The sequence below is a fragment of the Grus americana genome, chromosome 21 (assembly GCF_028858705.1).
Source record: "Grus americana isolate bGruAme1 chromosome 21, bGruAme1.mat, whole genome shotgun sequence".
Classification (NCBI taxonomy): Eukaryota; Metazoa; Chordata; class Aves; order Gruiformes; family Gruidae; genus Grus; species Grus americana.
In genome coordinates, this window is record NC_072872.1 from 8,597,218 (window position 1) to 8,604,290 (window position 7,073).

The following is a 7,073-nucleotide window of genomic DNA, read 5'->3' on the forward strand; positions in this document are numbered from 1 at the left end:
CACCGAGCACTCCTCAATCCAAGTTAGCTGATAAAATGCTTGTCCGTTCATCCCGGCCTTAAAAAACACAAGCAACAATTTAAATCGCAGAAGTAAGTGGCAAGAATGTTCCTGTGGGGATATTCAAGTGAGACATTTTTTCTCAAAAGCACAAAGTCCCCCAGTTAAACAGCAGAGGTTCAGGGACGTGCCCGACACATTCTGCAATTTCTCTCGGTGCTCAGGGGTCTTTCTGCACTTTGTTCCCTGGCTGAGATAATTCATATTCTCCTCCAAAAGCTTCACGACTTGCTCTGCTCTCTCACAGTGCTGTTGCTCACAGCCAGGGAATCCAGATGATTGCGGGGAAAACTTACACTGTCTCGTAAACAGACGAGGACTAGAACTGGCTGAAGAACAGCATTTCTGCAGCTGGAAAGCTTGGTGGTTGTTTTAATGTCCCCAACGAACAGAAAATAGTAAGAAAATTTTGAGAATTTTAATAAATCCTTTTCCCAACACTGTATGTTTCTCATTCTTTATGCCGCTTTGTAAAATTGACGTGTGTATTGGAGTGATGAGGGCAGGGGTGGCTAAGCCCTAAGCAGCCTCACGTGTTCCGGTGACCTGGCACGGACATGGGCACATCCACAACCGCAACCTCCTCGGACCTTGCGGGGCAGCCTCGGATGCTTCCAAGGGACAGAGCCGGGCTGCCAGGGCTCCCCTGCAGAGCTTTGGTACTACGGTCATCGCGTTCTGCCCCGTAACCGCATTTCCTTTTAGGAAAGCTGGCCGGCGGGTACAGAGCGGCAGCCGATGAGCTGCTTGAGCAGGAAGGGAGGTTTGGGCTGCGAAACGCGATGTGTAAATCAGCTTCTTGCAGCGCTCGTCTCTGTGCCTGTCACTTGCAGCAGCGTCCCTGTCTGTTATAATCCTCCCAGTTCATTTGGCTAAACAGTAGTGACATGCTAGGGACAGCAGCCAAAAAAAAACACGCTGCCTGTAAACATGCTGGCTGCTAACTGTTGAGTGAGAGGTCTGTCAAACTACAGAGTCACCCAGCAGGAGCATGGACTGGTCTTTTCCTGCTATGGGAATGTTATTTTTAGAGAAGGTGGCTGAATTTTCCTGCAGGGGCAGCCCCTGGGGAGGACACAGGAGGAGGATCCACTGCCAGACCAGTGGCATAGGGAGCCTCACCACTGGCAGTCGCATCCTCCTCACCACTGCATTTATAAGGCAAATCCTTTCCAAAGTGCCCTGCAAACACCCGCCACTGAATTCAGGGCACCTGGTCTGCCCAAGGTTTCCTGCCCTCCCAAAGACCTTCATTGCTTTGAGCAGGGTTGATTTTGAAAGCGTTTCATGAACGCGAGTAGATCTCTCCCAGTACAGGGAGCCTCATCGCACCACCTTCTTCTTTTTCGTATCCTTTTGCTTCAGGGTTCTGGTTCAATTCCCATCCAACCCAAGAGTCGCTTTAACGTGTTCCCTGTTCGGCTGCTTCCAGGAGCCAAGCTGGGGTGGCAGCTCGCTTGACACTGGGGGTCAGTGTTCCACCGGCAACGCGGCACCCAGAGCCACCCGTGGGCGAAGCGGCTGCTGGCCACACGGCTCCCGGCTTGCCGAGCCACGGCCAGGGTTTCTGCTGGCGACAGGGAACGTTGTGGTGAACGGCGTACATAACACTGTTCCTTCGGGGAGATTAAAACCGCTTTGAGTAAACGCAAGTCTCTTCCATACACACCTGACAATGATAGAGGAGGCTGTTTTACACAAGGCTCATTAAAAATAAAACCACAATGTTGATTTCAGCAGCTTAAATTACTTGAGCCAGTGTAACAGGATAAATATTTGATGGTGAAGTTTATTAAATTTCTACCACTATTATGTTGCTGCTAAAAATATAAAGGATTCTTTAAAGCCTGCTTGGTGGTCTCCAAAGGGAGATGGTCAGAAACCTGTCTTAAAACCCGCCTGCAGAGATTGTTCTGGGGATGGGAACAAATTATCTTCTTCCCTCTGTTGTCTGCAGGTAACAGCAAATTCTTTCTGCTCCCATCAGAATTAGTCAGTGCCCGCTAACACTGCAAAAGTAGCATGGGCCAAGTCTGCAGCCGTTGGGAAAGCATGCCGCTCCGTCGCTGAGTTATCCCCACCAAGGATCTGTTCTGCTTCACGACTGCTCCCAAGCCCAGACTAATCCTAGGGAGCAGTGGGGAAGTAGGGGAGCAGCCTGCGGGAGGGTGACTTCAGGGTAGCCGCTCTCAGATGCTTACTGCTCTTGAGGTCTCTCTGCCTCTCAGGATTGTGTTCGTCTCCTCTCCCCAGCTTCTTCCCTTTGCAGCGCTTTGCTCTGACCGCAGAACGGAGCGGAAACGTCACGGGATGCCGCACAATGGGAAGACCCGAGAAGCGAACGCCTGCACAAACTGTGCACGCACCCGAAATCCGGGCTCAGAAGGCAGCAGCGAGTGCTGCCTGAGGGTGACCGAGCCCGACACGTGGAGCTGTGCGCAGCCCTCCCGCCAAGGGACACCCGCAGCAGCGGGGTGCCTCAGGAGGGGGGCGGCTCTGTGAGCCCTCGCACCCACATAGGCCCCCGCTCGCACCCATTCTGGTTGTGCCGGTCTTCCCCGAGTGACACAGATAGAGGATTCTACAGAGGGACTGAAAATAGAAGATGGCGAGGATATTTTAAATGTATTACAAAATTTTACCTGGGTTTATCACATGCCTTTGAACCTGGCTTGAGAGGAGACTTGCCTTTTAGCGGAGCTGTGGCCCACATGACCGTCAAAGCCCCATCCTGAAGTGTTGCTCTGTGAATCCCTAGCACATCTCCTGTCAGAGCACAATGGCCAGTTTTACAGTCCTGAGTCTATAAATATTTCTGTTTGCCTTTGAAATGATCGCTACGCAGTGGCACTCTGTCACATAATTAACTCTTGCTCACTTTCTGTCACTTATCTTGTGAAAATTCATTATATGAAGTTTATAAAGCCTCTACAGTTTAATTCTTGGCTCCTGAGACTCCCCAGTTGCTGGGCAGACGAATGACACCTCCGAGGGCAGGGCCGGCCCACACAGAGTGCGGACCCACTGGTGATCACCAGTCTGAGATGGAGAAGGTGGCTGGCCAGGTAGCACCTTCCTAGGAGACCAAAAAGCCATCAGCGTCTTCCCCAAGAGGCAGCTTTTTCCCTGGTATCGTACAGGAGCGGGAGGTTAAGCCGCTCCAGGAATGTTGTCACAGATCAATAGCTCCACAAATTCAAAAAGGATAATTACAGTTGGAAGGCCCTAGAGCAGGACTGTGGAACAGGCCACTGAGGTCAGTCTTTGTCAAGTCTCACAAACTCCTTCCAGAAAAGCAGCAAGCTTCATCCGAAAAGCACTTTGATTTATTTTTTTTTACCCTCCATTACCGATGCCAGAGGTTACATGTGAAGAGCTGTAACTGTACCTCAGAGAGGACCTTCTACCAGTGGGGATCCTCAGACAGCATCTATCTCAAAAGAGCAGGAAAAAACAATCAGAGGAGACATGTTCTGTTCATGCAACAGCAAGCAATATTGTACCATTGGCAGGATTCATGCTAAGACAACTGCTCCAGCGTCCTAGAGTGCCGTGCGTTTGCACATTCATTCCAACTGGGGACTTCAGTGCAACAGGAGCAATTCAGTTATCAGCCCTACGAGGCTCCAGTAATGAAGCCAGATCTTCATTACAATCTGTTTAAGTATTTTCTACATGCAAGCCTGCCTCCATCAAGAAATCACTGGTGGATCTCCTGCGTACTGACTCTTTTGAAGCAGGTTTTTTTCCAGAAGTTAGCAGCATTGGAGCCATCTCCCGCCTCTTTGCGGGGTTGGCCGTGGGCCTTGCCACCCACACCGCGTGCATGCTGTGAAGAAAATGCAGTGTGACTGTCTGGTGCGCGATGGCTGCACTTCAGACAGAGACAGATTAATCAGCTAAGTGGACAAAGACTTCAGCTGAGAACTCCTTCACAGGCAGTGAGTTTCTAGGGCTCTGATAGTTTCTGCGTGCACCGATGGTGCTTAATACTCAAACAGAGTCAGAATTAAATAAACCTTGGAAGAAGGCTTAGAGCTTAAAAGCACTCTAGTAACACGAACGCTGTCCTATAGCTAGAAGCCCGACTGCCGCATCCTTCTGTCCCTCTCCTTGCCTCTTTCTGCAGCCGGGTGCGTGGCCGTGCAGACCGCTCTCTCCACTCAGACATGGGCTGTCTGAGCGCGCTGCGCCAACTGCCCGGCCAGGAGCCCCGAGCCATCGCTGGAAGGAGCATCTACGGCCAGGCGTTTAGTGCTCACCGTGGCTCTGCTTTGGGGATGCCAGCAAGGCCCGGGGCTGCCCGGCACATGGCAGAGGTGCAGCAGTTCTAATTCCAGTCCTCTTGGATTCTAGGAAAAGTTTCTGCGTTACAGTTTCTTCTTACTATGTGTCCTGAGTCGTCTTCACTAAATAACCCTTGCTGGTTATCCTTTTCAACTAAAAATACCTGTTCTTCAGATGTCCGTCCAGTGACCGGAAGCTGTGGCTGGCATACCACAGATGTTATTTTGACACTTTGATTTGCTGTGAGGATACACGAATAGAAAACCACTATTGAATAGAACAATAAATCTATATATTCCTTGCTGTCACTTCAACTAGAAAGCAAAGCCGGCAGCTCTTTCTCTTTGGGGAATCTGAAATTATTTGGACAAAGGTTTCCCCATGGGTAGCACACTTGCAGGAACAAAGAAGTAGGGTTCACAGTACGAACAGGCGTCCTACAGCCAGCGTGATCAAAAGCGAGCCCTGAAACAGTGTGTAAACCAGGCTAGGTAGGAAAGATATAACAGCGATCAGGCTGCACAAGAAATTTATTCAGATAGCAGGTTCTGAGAGAATTTAAACGAGCGTCAGCTCTGTCATTTCCAGAGACGAGTAGCGCAGGCAGACAAACCACTCTGTCTGCAGACAATAGCGATGTTTAAGGAGAAGCTTCTACAATACGCGTGGTGCTGATTTTGTCATCCTGCTTCATAGGAACAGAAGCCAAGTTCCTCGGCAGTGCTCAAAGGCAGCTGGTACCCTCCCCATACTGCTGCCATCAATCTCCGTGCATGTTCATACACTCACCAAGTCTGGCCATTCCTTCTTCATGTCCTGCAGAAGGACAGCCACAACGTCACCAAGGACTTCTGCTCTCCTGCTTAACTCAGTGCACTCTGATGTCAGAAGTGTTTCAGGGTAGATTTTAGGGTTTTAGAGCTATGCTGAACCCCCCGCTCTGGAGCATCCCGTGCTGGGATGCAGGAGGGAGCAATGCCACCTTCCAAGGTAGCAGCGCTGTTCTGGGGATCGCCTGTACCATCTCCTGGACACAGGCAGACCTTCTCTGCTAGCGCCCAAGCCAGCGGAGCTGCTCTGACCCTGGGTGGGAGCCTGGTCCTTCGCCACTCAGCATCCATGTCAGGGTGATCCTCTCGGTAAAGGATTTCCTTACTGCAAGGGAAAGGAATGCAGTGCCCCTCATTGCTCAGCACTGGCTTCTCCTTCCCTCAAAGCTCTCCAGAGGCAAGCTTCTCTGGCCAGGAAGCCCAAAGGAACATCAGTAGCTCCTCCAGCCTCTGGATCTCACTGTTCTCCAGGGAGTGTGTTGTTTTCACCACTGTCCGACATCTTGCTGCATAGTCAAGGTCAAGCTCTCTGCCCTCGGCGTGCAGCTTCCCCAGCACTCAACCCATGGCAGCGCTCTGCATTTGCAGCTACACATTTCTTACCACTTTGCAGTTTCGGTCACGCTCCTTTGCGGGAAACATGAGAATTCCTCAATTTTGTCTCTACGCTCAGTAACCAGGGAAGGAAAAAACCCTGAAGAAGTGCCTAGGTTGCATCTTCGGGAAAGAGAAATGTACAGGTGTGCACCTCCATAAATATTTCAGAAAGGAGTTTATTAGATTCTACTAACATGGCAACTGCTGCATTACAGATGCCTAAGACTTTGGAAGGAAGCCAACCACTGGTTTCCCAAGGACTATTTTTATTGCCACTGCACTGTGCTGAGCAGGGATCCTGCTCCTCGAAGCACAGGTAGCCAGTCAGGAGGAGGAGAGGGGCCACCACAGTCAAGTCGAAGCAATTCTTTCCTAGTTTAATCCTCTTCCCTCCCCTTGATATGCAGTTTATCGAATTGCAGGGACAAGATGCATTTCTTTCTTGAGGGATTGTGGGAGACTATTTGTAATCCGAGGGCTGTAATTGAACTCAGGAATAATAATTATACTTCTCTTCATTAATATGTCTTAAAGCTCATTACAAACTATTTTCGTGCTAGTGTCTTTGCCAAATCCCTAGAGGGTTAGAGATAACTTTTTATTCCTCTACAGCAGGAACTTTCAAGAGTGCTCCTGCAGTTGCAGGGTAGCAGCAATAGCCAAACCCGTTAGCTTGACGTTAAGGCTAGGGAAACCCGCTCCCAACCAGGGTTGCTCGGAGCAGGGACCTCTTTACATACCCACGCCACAGACTGAAAACACTGTTCCAAGCTACGTAGTGAATAGCAGCACAAAATGGCTTGCTTGGCTTCACCTGCCCATAGAAGGGGAGTCTTTCAGGAGCCACAAGGCATTTCTGAGGTTTGCTGGCTGCCTGGAGTGCCTCCTGAAATGCAAACCACCGCTGGGATACAGCTGTGCTTGCCGCATCCAGCGTACGGGCAGCAGAGGCCGGGCGCACGCCTTTGTTGTTGTATACCCCAAGGAATGGATCTAAAAGTGGATGCTTTTCAGTACAAGAACGTCTATTCCAGATCACAAGTCTGCAATTGAGATGAAAAATTAAAACTCATTTTACTTCAACAAGAGATATGAGGGACGCGGTGCATTAAGACATGTTCCAAACTCACAAATCCCATTACCGCTGAAGTGAGGTCCCCAGGCAAATCCCAGCGCGCAGAGGGGAAAACATTCCCTAGATGTGAGATAGTTTTAAGCCCCTCTGATGCAGGGATGCTGCTCTTTCAATATTGAAGCTCAGTCTGTGAAACAGGCAAGTTATCTAACATCCGTTATCCC